The following is a 24,061-nucleotide window of genomic DNA, read 5'->3' on the forward strand; positions in this document are numbered from 1 at the left end:
TGTGGTGGCTGACTGAGTTCAGCCATCTTGTACACGCAGTTAATATTGTGGATGAAATGATTGTCTTATACAATTTCTATACCAATAAATATTATCTAGCCTATACAAACAAATAGCTCTTTACAAAAACTAACAGAGAGGCAAGAAAAAAGAAGAACAAGCCACTCGACCAACGATACACCAAATTTATTCAACGAATGTTAAGCGCTTTCAACTGTTATAAACAGTCTTCATCAGAACACATAGTAAAGCATAAAATCAATATAAATACACTCATGACATCATTAAGAACAAAAAGCGCGCCAAAAACTCTAAAAGAGGCAGAACATATTTGTTGTAGACACACAGAGGTATACTTATATAACTAAAATCTGTGTATAACATAAAATAGTTCATATGCAATCTAGTATAATGCTGATATATGAAAAATATATGGAAGTGAATAAAACTATAATAATATTAATCTGATGCTAAAAAAGGCTTGATACTGATATAATCATTGATGCCAGGTGTTCTAGTGGCATCAGTATAAATCTGCCATTTACTTTCCAATAATGCTAGTAACATTTTCCAATTACCTCCACTAGGTGAACATATAACCTGATCAATAATAGTGAATAAAAACTTGTGTTCACTACCTTTATCTAAAATATGTCTGGATAAGGCATTGTTACTATTCTGTTTCTGTTTGTCTTTACAAAAACTGTCTGCATGTACTTTAACTACTAATTAAGGTGATGCAGTATACTGTAAATGAAATTATGTGGCAATGCAAATATTTTTGTTTGTGTATAAATTCACTCATTTATATACAAAATAGTTGTAAGTGTACTGATGCAGATGTATATCTGTAATTTACAGACATATATGCCTACTTATGTATATTTCTTTATATATATATATATATATATATATATATATATATATATATATATACACACACACACATTCATATTTATACAAAGAATTGTGTTATCTCATAAACAGTTCATATGTTTGTATACAGGCACAGTTCTGTGTACAGATATGTTCATGCTTTCTTTTGCATTATTGTAATAACATTATAGATACCTGTTTTCAGTTACATATATTTGTTCTAGCAAATAATTTCAAGTATGCAGACTATGTATAGTTCATTTTTTAAACCTATGTTTAATATGACCCACCAAAAAATAAATAAATAAAATAAATAAAAAAATACTTGCTATAGAACTCTGGCCCTCTCAACACTACCTGGTCATCCTACTCAGCCAGCTGGTCGGGCCTATGGTTGTGTAAGTTATCATACCTGTGATGGCCCTGATAGCCAGAGAGGGTGATCCCTGTCAGAGATAACAGGTGCTCACACAACTCCTGCCAGATGTCTGTTTTTCCTATTTCTACCTCTAATACATGCCTGGATCTTATCTGGGTACAAATCACTCAGAAGGTAGAGCACAATCATGGTAGCCTTATCAGACCAGCTCAGAGCATGGCTTCATGCTGTCACAGGTGATTACACCATTAGAAGTGTCAGCCATGGAATTAAGAAAGTGTGACAGGGCTGTTTTTCACTGGTTTAGAACCATTCTCTTTGGGGTGTGATATCACCCTAACCAAACCCAGTTAACGAGAAGTGGCATTAGACTAGGTACTGTTATTACTAGAGAGTTTGTTTTTTACCAAAAATGCTTTGTCACCTACATGTTTTTTTTTTTTTTTTTAACGGAATACATTCAAACTTTATTTATATGTGGATAAAAGTCATTAATGAAATCAAGAGTTTTTTTTATCTTACTTAGAATAGCTACAGCTGCTGTGTATTTGGTTTTACTACCTTCCTGCGGTATTACAACTGAATGTCATTTATGCATAACTCATGCAGTTTATCAGAAATATTAATCTTATTTTTTTAATTTGGGAGGATGCTTTTTGCAGAAATAAATGTGTGTGTGTGTGTGTGTGTGTGTGTGTGTGTGTGTGTGTGTGTGTGTGTGTGTGTGTGTGTTTCTGTGTACCAGCTCTTAGTAAATGCTGAGTGTTTTGAGGTGATAAGGTCTGCCAGATGATCTTGGATGGGGAGGGATTATAATTCTAGTTTGTGCAAACTCACATGCATATGACTCCATTTTGCATTTTCGAAACATGGTTAACTTTGAGCATAACTGAGGCTATCAATGTGTACCTGCTGCATAATGGGGAGTACTGACAAGTGCTGCAGACTCTGCCAGTTTCCTCAGGATGTTCACATAAACCCGAGGCCATGCTCATGAGTAGCTGAGACCTAATTATATAAGTTGTCATACGCATTCACATATTGCCGAAATTTATAGAGATAAATGTAAAATGGCCTAATTTGCATACAAAATGTGTAAATGACCTTAAACTTATGTGAATAAGTTTAATGCCACCAAATTTTCTTGTGATCACTCAAGTCATGTGGTAAATGACTTAGGAAACCACAGACTTTTTAAAGTAAAAAAAAATAATATAAATATTGCAAATTAATATGAAATAGTTCAATATGATATATGATTACTGAATTCACATCAAGAAATTATTCAAGTGATTTGTTTTACTCATATGACAGGCATACTTCAATGGCTTTAGTGAATACTTTAAAGCTGTCATTAGTGAATATGTGGAAATGATTACTGATCACTGATAAAAATCATTCACTTTGGTGTCATTTAGTGATTGTGCACACATGGTAGAAATGTAGTGATTTAATTGTGAAGTACTGAAGTAGTATGCATGTTTTGTTTGTTCAACATACATTTGTTTTTACTGGGATATTTCTGACTATTACTGATAAATGTAAAATGACAATGCTATGAATAGATGTTAGTGCTAGAGGCTAGGGGAAGGATGAATCTGTTAACAAACCAATTAGTTTACTATTGTGAATGTATTTATGATACTGCAGACATTACTGTTGTACAACTTTAGTTGACTATACTTAGATTTTGCATGTCTATATAATTATGGGGTTTGTGTCACCCGACTTTTTTTTAATTAGGAAGGCAGGGTGCTTTTATTGTTGTATTGTTTGACTAATGATTATATCAGAATTGCTTTGTTTATATCTGTGGTATATTTTTTATGTGCAGCAATGATGCAAAATAATGGAACAAAGCAGAGAAAGGATAGCTCCAACTATGAGGAAAACCACATCCTTGTGGCAGCCCTTAGGACATATGTCAAAGCACATGTTCACATTGCACTCCAGCTTGTACAGGAAGAATACCCATGCACCTCTTCACCAATATCTCCAAACCCCTGCACATCTACACCAGTATTTCCAAACCTCTTCACCTCTACACCAGCATTTCCAACCCCCTACACATCTAGACCAGTATTTCCAAACCCCTGCACCTCTACACCTGTATCTCCAAACCAATGCACCTCTACAACAGTATCTCTAAACCTGTGCAGCTCTACACCAGTAACTCCAATGCCCTGCACCTCTACACCAGTATCTCCAAACTCGTGCACCTCTGCACCAGTATCTCCAAACCTGTACACCTCTACACCAGCATTTCCAACCCCCTACACATCTAGACCAGTATTTCCAAACCCCTGCACCTCTACACCTGTATCTCCAAACCAGTGCACCTCTACAACAGTATCTCTAAACCTGTGCAGCTCTACACCAGTAACTCCAATGCCCTGCACCTCTACACCAGTATCTCCAAACCCGTGCACCTCTGCACCAGTATCTCCAAACCTGTACACCTCTACACCAGCATTTCCAACCCCCTACACATCTAGACCAGTATTTCCAAACCCCTGCACCTCTACACCTGTATCTCCAAACCAATGCACCTCTACAACAGTATCTCTAAACCTGTGCAGCTCTACACCAGTAACTCCAATGCCCTGCACCTCTACACCAGTATCTCCAAACTCGTGCACCTCTGCACCAGTATCTCCAAACCTGTACACCTCTACACCAGCATTTCCAACCCCCTACACATCTAGACCAGTATTTCCAAACCCCTGCACCTCTACACCTGTATCTCCAAACCAGTGCACCTCTACAACAGTATCTCTAAACCTGTGCAGCTCTACACCAGTAACTCCAATGCCCTGCACCTCTACACCAGTATCTCCAAACCCGTGCACCTCTGCACCAGTATCTCCAAACCTGTACACCTCTACACCAGCATTTCCAACCCCCTACACATCTAGACCAGTATTTCCAAACCCCTGCACCTCTACACCTGTATCTCCAAACCAATGCACCTCTACAACAGTATCTCTAAACCTGTGCAGCTCTACACCAGTAACTCCAATGCCCTGCACCTCTACACCAGTATCTACAAACCTGTACACCTCTACACCAGTAACTCCAAACCCTGGACCTCTACACCAGTATCTCCAACCCCCTGCACCTCTACACCAGTATCTCCAAAACCCCTGCACCTCTACATCAATATCTTCATACCCATGTACATTTACACCAGTATCTCCAATCCCCTGTATCTCTACACCAGTATCTCTAAACCCCTGTACATCTACACCAGTATCTCTATACCCATGTACCTCTACACCAGTATCTACATACCCATGCACCTCTACACCAGTATCTACATACCTATGCACCTCTACACCAGTATCTCCAAACCTGTGCACCTCTACCCCAGTATCTCCAAACCCGTGCACCTTTACCCCAGTATCTCCAACCCCCTTCACCTCTACATCAGCATTTCCAAACCCCTGTACCTCTACACAAGTATCTCCAAACCCCTGCACCTCTGCACAAGTTTCTCCAAACCCATGCACCTCTACACCAGTATCTCTAAACCCTTGCACCTCTACACCAGTATCTTCAAACTCATGCACCTCCACACCAGTATCTCCAAACCCTTTCACCTTTAGACCAGTGTCTCCAAACCCCTTTATCTCTACACCAGTATCTCCATACCCATGCACCTCTACACCAGTTTCTACATACCCATGCACCTTTACACCAGTATCTCCAAACTCCTGCACCTCTACACTAGTATCTACAAACCCTTGCAGCTCTACACCAGTATCTCCAAACCCATGCACCTGTACACCAGTATCTCCATACCCATGTACCTCTACACCAGTATCTCCAAACCTATGCACCTCTACACCAGTATTTCAAAACCCATGCACCTCTACACCAGTATCTCCAAACCCATGCATCTCTACACCAGTATCTCCAAACCCTTGCAACTCTACACCAGTATCCCCAAACCCCTGTACCTCTACACCAGTATCTCCAAACCCATGCACCTCTACATCAGTATCTCCAAACCTGTGCACCTCTACACCAGTAATTCCAACCCCCTGCACCTCTACAGCAGTATCTTCAAACCCATGCACCTCTACACCAGTATCTCCAAACCCAGATAAATATTTTCAGGGTGACGGCTGACATTCAGAAGTAACACTGTCTACACTGACACCTTTACAATAGTGAAACAGGTGCAGGAATTTGTCACAGCTACCCTGGGAAGCACATAAAACTTTGACTGCCCCGCAGCAAATATGCCATGCCACTGTTAGGACTCAGATCACTGCCACAGAGAGTCAGCTGGAAATGGTCAGAGTCCTCCAAGACATAAGTGAGGTTTTCAGTACTACATGGAAATGGCAAAGAGTAGGGATGATGCCATAATCACAATGATGCATAGTATGATGGAACACCAAGCATGTGCGTCTGCCTCCATTAATACACTAGTTAAGACTTGCCAGACTCAAGTAAGAGTCAGTCTTGGAAGGGGAAGGGTATAGGGTACTGTCTGGACATGTGGGGGGCAGATCACTTGAGACTCCAAGTATTTCTCAATAAAGTCCTGTAATTAATAGGGGTGGGGTGGGGTACAAGCACAACAGATTTCATGTAGCCCACATCAGTGTTTATCTGCACTTAGTAGAACCTCTCTTTCAAGGTTAGGGTCCCGCAGCACTGTCAGATCAGTGTCTACAGGATCACCAGTATTAAGTAAGTCATGACATTGGACCAACTCACTAACCAGCTCTCATGACAGCTCCTCTTCAAAATCACTTGCACCATCACATAGTCTATCACTAGGAGATGTGTATGACATATTTGACCTTGACCTAATGTGATTCAAGTGTGACATTTCTGTTATTTACAATTTGACCTTCACTCACTCATATGTCATTGTGTAAGTTGAAGGGGTATGTGTAATTAAAGAAAATAAAGAAAGAAATTAAAAAAAGAAAATAAAAGAAGGGCCAACTTAGAACACGTTTTAACTGTATGCATTTTATTCCTGTAATGGTACTGCTTAAAACCTCATGGAACTGTGGAAAGAAAGTTGTGTCATAACTTAAGATTCCAGTCATTAACACCATTAATGCTGAATGCATTGTCATTGCTACAGCTGGGAGTTGCCCTCAACTTAAAAGTAGTAATACACTAATTTTAAGTGAAACATTAACAAGAAAACTAAATATTAAAATGAGTATCCTTCCATGTAAGCAAACACTGATGCCACTTCACCCTTACCACTGCAAAAATGATGATATTTTTGTCTCTGAGGCCACAAATTATTGTGTATGACAAAATAAAATAATCTGATGTTCAATAACTTAACAGACAACATACTTCAAACTGAGAAAACATTGCATAATATAAGAACAATATGATATGTTTTCATTTAATTGCAACATATAAACTCATGTGAAATAATGAAGTAATACTTTTTACCAATTGTACTACTTAATGACATTCTGTATGTGCATACTTAGGTACATTACCTCTGCAGAATGTATTGCACAAGACAGTTAAAATGTGATTATTCCTTGTATGATATGTTACGACATTGGTGAACAGGAGTCAGTGAACACTCGGCATGACTTTTACAAACAATAAAATGAGTACCTGTTCTGAAATAAAACATGATTATTTTAAGATGGGAAGGAATATCTGATGAATAGTGACAGAAGACCATGCACCACACAGCACAGCCCACTGATATTGCTGCATGCATCAACTATTACCTATTTGTTTTTACAAGAAAGGAAGCACCAACCAGAATGTTATAATCCATACTTCTGGACTTTACCTGTGCATCCACAGCCCATGATGGGCCTGCTGCATCTGGTCCCTTAATAAGCTGCCAGCTGGTCAACATTAGTCATAGTGGGACTGAAAGTGGGAGCTGCAGTGACAGCATGGATCACGTCATCCCCAGATCAGTCCATGATTGTGTTGTGTAGAATGCTGCATGTATTAGCTGGTTCATACTGAAGAGGCCAAAGACCCTTTCAATGACAATACAGATCTGGGACAAGGCTATATTAAAATTCTCTTATGTAGCTCCACTTGGATTTCTCACTGGTGTCTTGTCATGGCTCCAGTGAAGATCCAGCATCACATGAAAGAAAAGAGAAAAAAAAGAGAGAAAAAGGGAGTGTAGCTACTTAAATAAAATAGAACAAAAGATAACAAAATATTTTTCCACTTGCCAACAACATGATCACTGGGCATCCTACCATGCAGGAAAAGGCTGTAGAGTGAGCCAGGTATAGGAATTGTGTGCACTGCCAGGATGTGGACAAACTCATTGGTGATGCACCCTGTGCATCACACATTATCTGGCAATTTCTGGAATCATAGCCCTTCTTATTGTGGTACTGCTCCCCCATGGACCAGATGGGGCCCTAATTGCAACATGGGTGCAATCTTTCTCACTGAGTACCTTAGGGAAACATGTTACCCCATAAAAGGCATGCATTGCCCAAGCTCAGTCCTGAAATGACACCAGGAAATAGATGTAGTGATCTGCAAGTGCCAAGAATACATCCAGAAACTGCTGAAAGATCCTCAAAGCATAAGCCTGTGAGATACCCAAGGTGTCCCCAGTCTAGCTCTGGAAGGTTCCCATGGCAAATATAGTGATGACTATACATACGTTAGTGTCCACGGGGATAGGAAGTCCACGCATATCACCAGTACCAATATGGGGGTCATACATTCTCAGTAAGAACCTTATAATATCCTTGTCCACTCTGAACCTATGAAGTGTCTCCTGATTATCAAAATTATAGTGGGTTATTCTCTGCCTATATCTTTACCTTCTTGGCCAGTGAGTACCACTGGGTTCAAGTGGTTTTGGCTTTGCCAAGACAAGCAAGCAGCTCACACAAGGAAATAGCTAGGCTAGCAGTATGTGACAGCATTATTGTGGATTGCAAAGCAGATAGAAAAGATATGATTCTGCTTTTAAAATGATCTGTGAATGGTGTAGAAACGTGGAAAAATATAACCACAAATTGCAAGTAGAAGAGGGAGTGCTTCATTCATGAGCATACGCTGTTTTAGATAATTTCTCATTTACATCTCATTATGACTTCATTTGCTTATCCTTATCTGCTGCCTTTGCATATTAGCATAAATGGCATCTATGAATTGTGGCTTTGCTGTGCACAGTCACGGACAGCACAGAGAGCCTTAATGTGTTTACATTATTACTATGAATACCACTCTACAGTAATTGCCACCCACAACTTCTCCACTGTTTGACAAAATTACATCATCATTGTCAACATCATCTACCCCCTTTTCCCATTTTCTGCATGGGGTCAGGTTGTCATATCAGCTGTCATCTCTCTCTCTCGATTCATTGCCACTCTCCTGCCTTCTTCGACAGATCTGTTGCAGATTTTCTCTCACACAATCCATCCACCTAACATATTACTGTATAGATACAAAACTAGTAATTCAAAATCCAGTGTAAAATTGTACCAACCGCAATGGTATAACTGGCTACACCTGGAATCACTCTGAAATCTTCTTTATTAAAAAAAAGATGCAAACAGTCCAGTCTACAAATTTAGTTTAAACTGCAATGCTTTTTGTCCCTGCTACACTGCTAAAGAACTTTATCAGAACCAATAATTCACAACTACACCTTACTTTCTTTATATGGCTATCTTCAATTAACCATTTAATTGAAATATTTGGATGATTAAATATTTAAAGAACTGGTAGGCAAAATAAGTATTCACATATTTGAAATATTTAAATCTTAAAATGTTTAAATGTTAAAATACATAGATGCCCAATCATTATGGAGCACAAAATATTCATCTTAAAATATATAATAGAAATAGAAATATGAAAAATGCATACAAAATTAACATTAAGTTAATAAAATATGATCATTGTAGTATAAATCAGTAAAAAAGCATTTTAATAGCATTGAATCATTATTGATAAAATAATATGTTATGCTATATCCAAGGTTTATAGATTTATAATTTTGATGCCCTTTGTTTCAGCACTGGCATTAAGGACAAACTTTTGTTTATACCAGGGTGATAAATGGCATCTAATTTTAGTTGCCATACAAGTTGTTTATTTTCCAGTTTATCCTCCCAAGCAGTTCTTCTAGGGTCAATTACAACTTTTTCCAAAATTGTAAAATAAAACTGTTTAAATTTTGGACACTTTAAGGCATATCTGTATAGGGCATTATTTACATTCCTTTTTGAAATATCATAACAATACTCATAAATATGCATGTTAAGTGCTCTTTCTATTTTCCCCACATACTGCTAAGTATACTATGCCCTTAGCATTGCAGTTACCTCTATCAGGATATACAGTTGTTTTTAGTTCATTCTGTAGTGTGACTATCTCCTTTCCCAATATGTATCTACATTATTTATATGACCTGCATTTTTTTGTTCCTTTATTTTTGTTGTCATATCTTTTCATATGACCTTTTGTTTCAACCATATTTTTAATATTCTTAGCCTTTATATATAAACTTTGATCGATCACCAGCTACTTCTCTAATACTACTATCAGCCTGAAGTATGTTCCAGTTTTTATTAATAATAGTTTTCACTACTCTTGAACCTGAATTATATTACAAAACTAAACTTCCTTGAAAACTAGCATTGTTAGCCTCTTTATCTTTAACTTCACCATCTTGTGATTTTTTTAAGTCTTGTCTATGGTTATCAGAGGATGTATCAGGTGATTCTATGTGGTGTTGTCTATTTTGGTGGTCCCTTAATATACCAGGTCCTATTAGGGGAATGTATTTTGTTCCCGAAGCCTCCATAATTTCATTACTGATCTTCTATATTGGAGTATCTGGGTAACCCCTCTCAAGGAATCATAGGATCATAGGAGGCTACTTGGCTATTGGCACTAAGGCCCTTATAAGCCTAGCCAAGAGTTTAGTCCATGTTTAGACAAGTCAGCACCCAAAGCCCCTGTCCATCAGGGACACAGGTGGAATCCCAGGGGTGTATTTTCTGTTTCCCATCCAGTTATCCAGGTTGAGCTTAAAAAGGGATAATGAGGTATTCTGCTTGATGTGGAGAGGGAGTCTATTCCCAGATGGGGGAGTCTCTGGCATACAAATCTGTGCCACCAACAAGTCCTATTGATATCACAGACCAGGTTGAGGTTGTGCATATGGGTTGCTCGAGTGGAGCTTGACTTGCGGATATGCAACAGTCCCATCAAGGACTGAGATTGCTTTGTGTGCCAGACAGAGGTCACCTCTGAGGAGTCTGTATGAAACTGAGTAGAGTGACAGAGCTTTTAGCCTTGTCTGTGTAGGGTAGATGTTTGAGGCCCTGGATTGTCCTGGTGAGGAACCTCTGTTGTCTCTCCAGCTACTGCATGTGCTTTGCAAAGTACATGCCGAAGGGCATGTTGTACTCAATAATTGGCCTTAAAAGAGAAGAATACAGGAATGTTATGACCTCTTTTTCCCTGGATGAGATACCCTTACTTATGAAGTGGGCCATGTCGAAAGTTTTCCATGCAACAAAAGCAACATGGTGGTCAAAAGTCAGGTTGCTATCAACCTGGGTGCCCAAATCCCTCACTATCAATTGTGTACTTAAGATGCTGCTATTAATGTGATAATATGTGGGGATGTCACTCTCCCCAAAGGGGATGATGATGCAGTTTTTGGCATTCAGTTTGAGGCCATGCTTCTGGCATCAGTCATTTGTTTGGTGAGACCCTCTTGGAGGACATCCACATCACTTGGGAAATTGATGACTGTGCCCAGCTTGCAGTCATCTGCAAACTTGGTCAGCCATAGCCCACTGGTTTTGGCTATATCCCGAATAACAGAGGCCCCAAGACTGATCCCTGGGGTACGTCACTCATTATGGGTCTACTCCTTGTGGTGGCTTCCCCTATTTTTATTAAGTGGATTCTATAAGTGAGCCAGTTTGCTACCCATCTGATAACATATGGATTGATGCCTAGTTGAGAGAGTTTATCTACTATGAATGAGTGGGGAATAGTGTTGAAGGCTTTGGCCAGGTCAAGGTAGGTGGTGTGCACTGTTTTCCCCTCATCAATGGCTTTGGTGACTGTCTCAAAGAAGTCAACCAGATTTAACAGACATGACCTCCACTTGACAAAGCCAAACTGTGTGGGGTTGAGTGTTTGGAGGTTGCCAATGTCCCTGTTAATGAGGTCCATGATAATCCATTCCATGGCCTTGTAGATCAGGCTAGCTAGGCTGATGAGTCTATAATTTCTTGGATCAGTGGATGCTCCACCTTTGTGTAAAGGGATGACAGTGGCTGTCCTCCACTCGACTGGGACAAAGGCGGTACTGAGGCTTTGGCTGAATAGGCTGCATAATAGTGCTGCAAGTTCATGCCTGAGTTCATGTAGGATGCAGCCTGGGATGTTATCGGGACCCATGGAGGCTGTATTTTGCCTTTGAGAGGTCAATGATGACCTGTTCCCTAGAGATAAGGGGTGGGGGGTATGTACTTGGGGATGTCCTGATTTACTGATGGGGAGACAGAGAGGAGAAGTTTTCTCTGAATCTGTCAGCCAGTAGATTGGCTATATCTACAGCATTTGTGTATGTGGTGTCCTTGACCACCAGTTCTGAACAGATTTAGGTGCTTCCTTTGAGACTGCGGACATATGTGAAGAAGGTCTTATGATTGTCTCTAGCAGATGTGGCCAATTTGGACTCGAAGTTTGTTTTGGCGGATTTCATTAGTGCTCTTATTTGCTTGTTCAGGCTAAGGGGAGATTGCTTGCAATTGGCCACCTGCTCCTTCTTGGTCCTGGACAGCAATTTTTTTCCTTTTGTTATATATTTTATTTATTGCAGATGGGACTCAAGAGTTTTCCTTTCCTTGTCAAATACATTTTTCTGATATCATTCTTGCCAGCCTTACAAACTGGTCCTTCACTAAACTATGTTTTTTGAAAAATGGGGTGATGGCTACTAAAATGTAAAAGGCATTAGAAAATATTGGTTTTCTGCATATGGGTGAGGAAAAGTAACACAGTCCTTTTGAAATGGTAGCATCCATATAACTAATAGTTTTATCATTTAGTTGATATGTAAACCTCAAAAAAGTGTAGCATTACAGATGTACTGAATTAATTTTTTGCTTCCTCCTGGTCCCCCTTCCATAAAATGAATATAACATCAGGGAAGTATACATAAAATGTCATATTACTTGAAAAATCTGAATTGAATACAAACTTCTCCTGTGTACACATCACAAGATTTGCAAATATTGGTGCACAAGCTGCCCCATTGCTCTCCCTCTGACCTGTTTGAAAATTTCCCCCTGAAAATATGTATAATATATATAATTATTTCCAAGAATAATATCCATATAATCCGTAACAGATCTAATAATATCAGGAGTCATGAAATTAAATTCAACCAGAGTCTCATGAAAAAAAATCCAATCCAATATTTTGAGGGATGCAAGAAAATAGATCTACTACATCTATTATTAAAAATCATACATCCTTTTCCCATAGTGCTAGCTTTAATCTCTCCCAAAAATCCCATGAATCCATTAACATCTGTGTACCTAATTTTGTATAGAATTTAATAATCTGTCCATTATAACCACAAAAGTATGAGTCTTTGAACCACTTGCAGTCATTATGGCTATAAGGGATGTTTTTTGTAGTCTGTTGTGTATTTCAGGTATTCCAAAAATTGTTGGGATTAAGGGGTTCTTATTTTTCAAAACATTGTAAATATTAATGTTAATCTGACCTTGCATTAATGCATCTTCAAGATATTGGTCTATTTTCCTATAAGCAAGGTTAACTTCTTTTTTTGACGCTTCTACATAATTTTCATTGATAATGGGCCTGCCTTCACTGAAGGTTGGGTGTCAGGCTGGCAACTCGGCACCATAAAAAAATTTACTGCCAATCATTAGCGGACCGGAGTTCCATTGTGGCGTCCCCTAACTGGGAAAAGCTGAAAGGACAAACAAACATAGAAAATGTCGATCATATCACCTATATAGTCCATATTATCATATATTACTACCCTACCACCTTTATTAGATCTCATGATTCTTATGGATTTATCCTTCATAAGTTTAAAGAATAGTTCTCTTTCTTTGAAAGACAGATTGTGTGTTTTTAAACTCATCTTCTTAGAAGTAAAATATCTGGATGGTGGGTTCATATGTGGCATGACAGTGCTTCTCTTTTTACATAAACAACGTATTCCTTCAGTTTGTGGAAAATCTTGGAAAAATGTAGTGAATTTTAATTTTCTAATATATAACAAATTCAATAAGAGAATCAGAAAGGTCATACTTAGCTGTAGGTAAAATATTATTTTTTTTTATAAAAAGGGTAAAATAATCACCCGTAATATTTAATCTATAATAATTAAAAATCTTGAAATTGTTTCTTTTAGCTACTACTCCATTTTCTTCACATTCAATAGACACTATCAATTGGTCATGTGTCTGTTCCTATTCCTGCCTCTTCCTCTTCCTCGCCCTCTTTGCTGGATGCCCTTGTTTTCTCTTGCTTTCTTCTTGTCTTTTCCAAATCTTTTTCACCAGATTGTCTTCTGCACATATGCCCGAGCCAACGTAACTGTTATCCTTAAGCTTTTCTGCAACTGGAGCTATTTTGGCCTCTGCTCTTAAGTCCTCATTTCTTCATCTGTCCCACAGTGTGCATCCTATCACCCATCTCAGGCACTTCCTCTCCATTACCTCTGCCTTCCTCAACTGCTATGCCTTTACTGCCCAAGTTTCTGTACCATACAGTAGTACTGGTCGCATCACTGTTTTGAACACTTTACTTTTCATCTTCTTTGGCATTCTTCTGTCATACACTACACCTGACACTCTATGCCATTTGGTTGCAGCCCTTCTGATTCTAGCTTTGACCCCTTCATTCAGACTCTTTTTCTCCTTAACTATCCCTCCCAGATACTTGAAGCTATTAACCCATTCCACTACTTTCCCTTCTATCTGAATTCAGTTTCTTCTGATTTCCCCATTTGCTGCCATTACAACTGTCTTATCTGAACTAAGTTTCATCTTATGTGCCTTCAGTTTTGCATTCCATTCCCATATAATTTGCTGAAGTCTTTGCTCAGAGTCTACCTGTAATGCAACATTGCATGCATATAGCAACTTTGCTAATCTGTCCCCTCCAACCTGTTTGATAATGTAGTCCATCAACAGTATGAACAGCAATGGGCTCAGGGCTGAACCCTGATGTACACCCACTCCCAGTGGGAACCCCTCTGTGAGGCAGTGTACTGTTTGTACTTGAGTCATTGGGTCCTTGTACATAGCTTGTGCTAATTCTACCAGTGTATCTGGTACTTCATACTACTGCAGGACTCCCAAATAAGCTTTCTTGGGACTTTGTCATACACTTTTTACAAGTCTAGGAATGCCCAGTTGGACTCTTTCCTTAACTCCAGCTTCTTCTCAACTATCTGTTTCACTGCAAACCTTGGGTCAGTCACCCTTTCCAGGACTTTCGTGCAATGTGACAGGAGTTCAATTTGTACTGCCCACAATTGTGAATGTTCTCTATGTTGTCAAACAGTGGCACTAGCATGCTTATCTTTCATTCATCAGAGATACACCTTTTTCTCCACACTGCTGTGAGTACCTTCAGAACCCGCTTCTCCCGTATCTCACCAAACATCTTTATCGTATCTGTTGTGACCTAATTGGAGCCTGCTGCTTTCCCCTGACTTCATTTTCCTTAGTGCTGTTCTTACTACTTCTATGGTGGACTCCTCCTCTTCTATTATTGTAGGCTGTTTCTGGGGAAGTACAGTTTCTGAGAGGTTTTTGTCATTCAGAAGCTGCTGGAAGTGCTCCTTCCATTTACCTTTCATGTCCTGTAGACTGGTGAGCAGTTTGTTGCTGGCATCCCTTATGAAGGGTGTCTGACTATCTTCTTTATCTTTCTATCTTTGCCTTGACATTGTTAGGACTCAGAGCACTGCCTCCGAGACTTATAACCTGATACAGTTTCTTTGTGCCATATACTGACTCACTTTCCAGAAGCTGGTAGAGTGCCTCTGATGCCCTGTCTTTGCTATTGCAACTCCTTTTTTAGCCTCTTTGTTAGTCAACCAATATTCCTACATAGCCTGGTCTGTCGTTTGTAGCTCCCACTTTTTTCTGCACTCCTTCTTTATTTTGATGAGTTCCTGGACTCCTGCATTCAACCACCAGCTTTCCTTATGTACCTTATTTCCATACCTGGCTCTGCCAGATACCTCTCTGTAGTCCTCACACATGTTGTTTTGAGGTGCTACCATTCTTCTTCAACTCTATTTCCTGTTCTTCTTGGGATGCTAGAGCCATGAGTAATTCCTTGAACTGCTGTGCTTTCTCTCCATTCAACTTCCAGGTCTTCAGCCTGGTCTCTGTTGACCGTACAGCCTTCTCTGATCAGTGCTTTCTGCTGACTGTGGCAAACAGTGGTTTATGCTGTGGGCTGACTGTTTCACTGGGGATGACTTTGCAATCACTGATTCTACCCTAATGCACTTTCCTTACTAGGAGGAAGTTTACCTTAGTTGCATGTTGGCCACTCGTATGTGATTTTGTGATTGCCTCTCTTTCTGAACCATGTATTGGCTACTATCAAGTCATTTGCCAGACAGAAGTCTAGAATGGCCTCTCCTTCTTCATTCCTATTGCCCCATCCATGTGGACCCAGACATTCCTTATATCCTGATCTGTCTGTCCCAATATGTGCATTATCACCCATTATCAACACCAATTCATACTGTCCTGCTTTATCTAGTAGGTCCTGCAAATGCTGTTTGAATGCACTCTCTTCTTCACTGTCACAACCCTGTTGTCGGGCAGAGGCTGAGATTATGAATAGTGACTTATCATTAGGCTGGAGTCTGATTGCCATGTCACTAATTCTGATGATATCTCCTTACTGTCTCCTGAAGCCTCTCCCTCACCACAATTCCCACACCATTTCAAGAATGCCCTCCTCCTGAGTAGCAGACTCTTGATCCCAAGCCAAGTGGCTTTACTGCACTACCATTTCATTTTGTCTCTTGGATACATAGGATATCCAACCTCCATACAATCATGGCATCTACTTCCAAGCTCTGTCCTGTCAGTGAATCTACACTGGGTATAGCAATTCTTAGTTCATGTTTGGCAGGTTGATTGGTTTTACGTCCAGCTTTCACTCAACAGAGCTATCCCAGGTAACCCAAGCTGGGCAACTAGACACCAGTCAGCCTTATTGATCCAGGTGTGCTGGGTTTTATGGTGGGCACACACTGGCCAATAGGGCACATATACCCTTTCCACCATTAGCATGGGGCCCTGGCTTAGGTCGGAGTAGACCAGGTCCTCAACCCACTTATCACTGGCAAATATCCATGCCCATTTGGTGACATTAGTCACCATGACCAAATCATGTAGAGTCATATTTTACACCACCTAGTGACTAGCACTGTTACAATGTGCAGTCCATAATCCATGCTCTTCTATCTTGAGGATACTGCGCACCACAATAGATGCTCAAAGTGGTTGGTCTGTACAACTGCTCTCCTTATAGGGCACCATGTAGAGTCTGCTGCCCACAGCTTCATTTTTTGGTGAGTTTGAGATGAGAACACTCAGCATGTTTTTCAGAGATGGCAGAAACCCCAGAGACACAGGAAGAGCATACAAACTTCAAGAAGGCATTGGCCGGAGGTCAGGATCACCCCTTTTTCCTTGTGTATGGTCAGCAAAGATCTTAAAACTAGACTCTACAAAATGCATCTCGCTTATAGATAAGACTAAAGGGATTAAAAATGTTTTTATTGCTTGCATCTTACAGTTCTTATCCATAATCAAGAACTTTAAGTTTCTTTATTTTTGTATCATCCTCTCTTTAGTTACTTCCTACATACCCTTAATTACCATAACAGAATCATTTTTAATCCATATAGCTAAATGATTCCATCTTAACATATTACCATTAAAATGAGTCTTGCAGAACCAATTCATGCATATGTGCGTAGTTGTGTGCTATAGCTTTTGTTTTATCTTCATTTATTTTATATGCCAAAATGATTTGAAACTGTCTCAAAGTGTTCCACAAGACCAAAATGTCCTTTATTAGATTTATCAAGTACAAAAAATGTCATTTGCAAGCAAAGATATCTTTCCTTGATTACCATACCAGTTATATCTTTGAATTTGCAAATCCCTTATTTTCTTTGCTTATAGCTCCAAATATTAAAATAAATAACAGAGAGGGAACATTAATCCCTACCTGATTCCTCTGTTCAAACAAATCTTGTCAACATGGAACCCTCTTACCTTAATTCTTGCCTCTGACCCATAACATATCATCCTTGTTAATCCTATCAAATGCTATCATTGCCCTCCTCATACAATCCCAGATAAATCTATCAAATACCTTCTCTGCATGAAGACTCACCAACAATATTGGTATTTCCTTATACTCTACTTCCCTCTGGGTCGTCATTGTTCTATTAATGCTGTCAAATATTTGTCCCTTCCACAAAACTACACTAATCCATATATATTACTTTCGGTAACTTCTTTAATATTTCCATAGTTAATATAATAATAAATACTTTATAATCCTGGGTGCAGATTCAATAAACCCTACATGAGCCACTAAAACCGTTTGCTGGTTGCGGCATGACACTCATACTGTAGCACACTGTTTTGTATTCAGTAAGCAGCTCTACACGGTATGTAGAGCCACACAATCACGGTAAACACAGTGGTATGCTAATTACAGCATAAGCAGCTGAATTGTATGTTAATCAACCAATCCAAGATGGAGGAGCTATTCAACAAACTATAAAGCAATTGTGTAGACTCAGGGCTGATTTTCTCTTTGTATTCCAAAACCTATTGGAATACAGCCAGGGAAAGGAGTCTACACAGAAATAATGTTAGGGGCTGCTGTTGCTTTAATTCATTTATATGTGCAACAGGCTGAAGTTTATGCTGTTCCTGCTGCTAATAGACCACGGCTAAGAAGGAGAAGAGTTTTCAGACCCCATTTAACTTATCACAGACTGCATGAGGTGGACATTGTAAAGCACTACATGGTGGATAGAGACACACTACAGGAACTCTGCAACCTCAGTTGTCCTCAACTCAGACCAAGAGCAAACAGAGGGGAACCAATACCAGTGGAGACAAAGCTATGTGTAGCAGCTAGAATTTTAGCTACAGGAACCTTTCCGAGACCAACAGGAGACATGCTGAGGGTGTTACATGCATCAACATCCAGGATCCTCCTTCAATTCCTGAATGCTATGCTCTAACATGGCAATAACCACATATATTTTCCCTGTACACATGAAGACAAGGCTACAAATATGCAGGAGTTCCACCTGTAGCACATTACCCTAAAGTACTGGGTGTCATAGATTGTAAACATATAGAAATCAAAGCAGCACCTGGAAAGATTCTACATAAATAGAAAGGCCTTTTGCTCCATTAACTGCCAAGTTATGTGTAATGCTAAGGGAATCATCTTGAATGTGTGTGCTGACAACCCAGGCAGTTACAATGTCACACATGTCTGGCACAACTCCCAACTGTATCAGAAGTTCACTTGGGGTGATATCCCACAGGGTCATTTACTGGGGGATGCAGGTTATGCACTGGAACTGTGGTAGATGATGCCCATCAGAAATGCACACTCACCTACTGAAGAATACCATAATGAGGCACACACCCAAACCAGAAACATCATAGAACATGTGTCTGGGCTGCTGAAGTCCTGGTTCCAGTGACTAGATACATCTGGGGAGCCCTGCAGTACAATCCTCATACAGGTACTGAAATCTTCACCATCTGTTCCATACTTCACAACATCATCCTGAGAAAACAGCTTCAGCAGGATCAGCAAAGGGAAAGAAGCACACATCCCACCACCACTGGCAAGGTCACCACAGCCACATGCAGGTGAGGAGTCAGACGGGGAAACAGCAGCTGCTGTGGGTGTAGGCAGATGTACGCATGCACAATATGCCCTCGCATTGGGTAAGCGGCAATGCATAGCACACTCATTTACCACTGAAGGGACCAAACTTCTCATCCTAAGTGCATACATATGGTAACATTGATAGGTTCAATTGATTAGTACTAAGCTAACTGCCCTTGCGAGCCATTTTAAGCCTAGCCAATTATCCCTTGTGAGACTCAAACCCTGCACCTTGTGTTTGTAAGGCAAACACCTTAACCATGATGCCAGGCAATGCTCAAAACCTTCACCTGCCCAATCATACCTTTCAACTGTCCAGATTTTTGCGGAATGTCCAGATTTTTGACATATATTTTTGATTTTTTCCTTATAAAATTTGTGCTATTTTGGCTAATCATTGAGGACTAAGTCACTAATCACTAAATAATGACAGACATTTGAGTTTCAGGCTTCATATCCTTCTTAAAATATTTTATTCAGGCAACTTTCTAGATTTATAAGAGCAATATTTAAAATTTGTTCCTATTTTTGGGCCTTTGCTCCCCCATTACTTTTGGCTTTGTCCAAATTTCTTGTGCTAAGAGGATGAGAAGTATACCACCTATGTGATGGCTGTGTATGCCTAGCATCATACAGAGTCTTCCCTGAACTAAAAGTGCAGCAATTACCAGATTTACAAAGTGTTGAACCTGGAATAGGACAAAACAATGTGTAATAATACAAATGGATGGCATAGCCTTGAACACTGTTACTTGGTAATGTAAGTAAGTAAAAGGTTGATTTTTACAGGAATGACTTCAAGATGAAACAGCAGTGATCTGTCTCCTCTATTAAGTAATAGGCCTCAGGCATCAAAGATTCATACATTGATACCTCTCAAAAGTATTGATGGTCACTGAATATCCTTAGTTTGGCCTCATACTTTTGTACTTGCAAATCATTAAGGAAAAAAGTTAGAATTTAATGACACACATTTCAGTTTCAGACTTCATATCCCTCAGAAAAAAAATCTTAAAAATACTGATGCAAAAAATGGTTTTATTATATCAACTGTCTTTAACTTTGTAAGACCAAAATATTTAAAAAGTCTCCCTATTGTTCAGCCTTTGTCCCAGATGTATTTATGGCTTGGGTCACCACTTTTGCTGTAAGAGTGAGGGAGGCATGTACATGTTACAAATAATTGTAAGAAAGCACTATAATTAGCAAATCAGCATCACAAACACAGATATTCTAAGCACAAAGTCAGCTATGCACCCTGAGCATCAGACACAAAGCTTATGTGTCCCTGAATCCAAAAGATAGAAAACAAGGATATGGCACAGTTATCATCACTTTCACAGGCAGTTTTGTGTGTGTGGGGTGGGGGGCAGAAAGCCTAGGCTGCCACAAAAGGTAAGTGGTAAGGAGTGTGTGTGAGTAAGAAAGAGAAACAGGCAGATATTTGGATAAAGTAACAAATGGCCACTGAGACAAAATGAGCTTTAAGCCTCATACCTGAACCATGTAACTGTTGTGTGTGCGTATGTGTGTGTGTCTGCATGGGCCCTCCAGGTGAAATTGATGTGTGAGTGTCTGCAAGAACACAGCCAAGCTCTGTGCTAGCTCTACATCTTAGTATGTTGGACAGGTATGAGCCTTGCATGGTAGAGATGACAGTTCATTGTTGTTGTACTCGACTCTGAGAACCGGCTCTGCCAGGAGTTGCACTGGCATGTACATGCCCACAGTCAGATGCACTGCTGCTACCTGAATGTGAGTGATGTCTGCTGGATGAGCTGTCATCATGGGGACATCCAGGACCATGAGCCCATGGCCTGCCATGTCTGGGTGTGGACACCTCAACCACTGAAGGAGCATTGGAAGTAGTGCCACTATGGGAGTATGATAGGGCATGGCCACATGGGCTAATGTCAGATGATATGGCTGACTTATGCCCATGTGTATGTCGTCCCCCACCCAGCAGATATTTCATCACAGACATTGCTTGTTCCAACATGTAATTCATCCAATACATTGAATCGGCAACATGGTGGGGGCAGTCACGTATGTCAGTTGGGCCACATCTTCATCCCTAAGCATTTCTTTGAAGTACCTATTGGAATGTGCCTGTGACTTCATGACGGCCGTAAACATATGTTGAGTGGCATGGAAAGACATACCTGGATCTGGTGGAAGATGGACAGCAGACCTCCTCTGAGCACCCCTAACAACCCTCCTGCATGACACCTCATCCACAATTTAGCTATGGTAAAAGTCAACAGGTACTGAAGCCAAAGTAATCACACTCCCCTGATTGAGTTTCTGAGGGCTCACTGGAATGGGTTGGTGTAGGTGTACTGGCTGTGTCTGATGAAATTACAGGGGATGGCTGAATGTCAACCTCAGTGTCAGATTCACCCTCTGCACCCCCTGACTGTGCCGCTGTTTGCCAACTATCATCATCAGAGTCTGCTGATACTCTGACATCAGGTGGTAAGAGTCCTACACTTCCACTGTCAGGATCACTTGTGATTACAAGCAACAACCAGAGGAAAGAAATCAATGCCTGCACTACTATAGTCCAGTATATGCTAACAAAACTAACAGTGGTGCCACTATTGCAGACAGTACAGCAATCCACACAACAAACAGTCCTGACACCCACATCACAGATATGTATAAAAGAAATATTTCTCTGAACTGCTCATCAGTACTGACATAAATATGTTTGGCTTACCATGTGCATATGGCTCCAGAATTCCTAGGAAGGATGGTCCTGGAAGAAGTTATTCAAAAGGTAAGGACACCAACATCACAATTAACAGTAACACAGGTGGTTAAAATGTATATGTACATTAATGATACTTTTAACAAAAACTTGGATGACACATCCTCTCCAAGCCAATGTGTAATTAACCAGAATGCGTTGTCAACTGTATCAACCTACAACTAGCCCCCCCCAAAAAGTTATATAAACAAAACTTAAGTATTGTTGCCAATATTTTACTATACAAGAAATATTTAACAACTGAAATAGGTAAGCCTACCTGGAAGCTCCTCCTGGGACATATTTGTCCTCCCTGAAAAAACAGCATCAACATCAATCACATGCAGTTGTGCACTTTCCACTGAGCTCTCTGGATCTCTGACAGTGAACAGGAACTCTTTATTTGGTGTCAGTGGTGGCTCTGTAGCATGCCCATAATAGCCATCTGTTCATGGGCCACTGCAGCTGCTCTCCTCCAGGCTGATGAAATCATGTCAGTGGCCCTATGACTTCTTTTTTCAGCTGTTCCAATTAGGGGTCACCACAGTGGATCATTTGCTTCCATTTCTTCCTGTCCTCTGCCTTTTGCTCTGCCACGCCAACCACCTGCATGCCCTCTCTCACCACATCCATAAACCTTATCTTAGGCCTTCCTCTTTTCATCTTATCTGGCAGCTCCATCCTTAGCATCCTTTTCCCAATATACCTAGCATCCTCCCTCAGCACATGTCCAAACCAACACAATTTCACCTCTCTGGCTTTATCTCCAAACCATCCAACCTGAGCTGACCCTCTAATATACTGATTCCTAATCCTGTCCATCTTCATCACACCCAGTGCATATCTTAAGATCTTTAACTCTGCCACCTCCAGCTTTGACTCATGCCTTTTTGTCAGTGCTAGTGTCTCCAACCCATATAACATAGCTGGTCTTACTACACTCTTATAGCCCTTACATATCACGTTTACTGGTACTCGTCTGTCACAAATAATTCCTGACACTGTTCTCCACCCACTTCACCCTGCCTGTACTCTCTTCTTCACCTCTCTTCCACACTCACCATTACTCTGAACTGTTGATCCAAGTATCGAAACGCATCCACCTTCTTCAACTCTACTCCTTACATCCTCACCATTCCTCTATCCTCCCTCTCATTCACACACATATATTCTGTCTTAGTCCTGCTGACCTTCATTCCTCTCCTCTCTAGAGCATATCTCCATCTCTCCAGTGTCTCCTCAACCTGTTCCCTATGCTCACTACAGATCACAATGTCATCTGCAAACATAATAGTCCACTGGGACTCCTGTCTGATCTCATCTGTCAACCTGTCCATCACTATTGCAAATAAGAAAGGGATCAGAACTGATCCTTGATGTAATCTCACCTCCACCTTAAATGCATTCATCACTCCTACTGCAGACCTCACCACTGTCACACTGCCCTCGTACATATCTTGTACCATTCTTACATACTTCTGTGCCACTCCTGACTTCCTCATACAATACCACAACTCCTGTCTAGGCACCCTATCTTAAGCTTTTTCTAAGTCCACAAAGACACATTGCAACTCCTTCTGACCTTCTCTGTACTTCTTAATTAACACTCTCAGAGCAAACATTGCATCTTTAGTGCTCTTTCCCACATGAAACCATACCGCTGCTCACTAATCATCACCTTCCTTCTTAACCTAGCTTCCACTACTCTTTCCCATAACTTCATGCTGTGGCTGATCACTTTTATCCCTCTGTAGTTACTACAGCTCTGCACATCACCCTTATTCTTAAAAACTGGTACCAAAACACTTCTTGTCCACTTCTCAGGCATCCTCTCACTTTCCAAGATTTTATTAAACAATCTGGTTAAAAACTCCATTGCCATCTCTCTTAAACACCTCCATGCTTTACACAGGTATGTCATCTAGACAGCATTTCCAGTCTTCATCCTCTTCATAGCTGTCCTTACTTCCTCCTTGCTAATCCATTGCACGTCCTGATTTGCTATCCACACATCATCCAACCTTCTTTCTCTCTCATTCTCTTCATTCATCAACACCTCAAAGTACTCTTTCCATCTGCTCAACAGA

Source organism: Protopterus annectens, chromosome 1.part2, assembly GCF_019279795.1.
Source record: "Protopterus annectens isolate FY-2018-M chromosome 1.part2, PAN1.0, whole genome shotgun sequence".
In the NCBI taxonomy this organism is placed as follows: Eukaryota; Metazoa; Chordata; order Ceratodontiformes; family Protopteridae; genus Protopterus; species Protopterus annectens.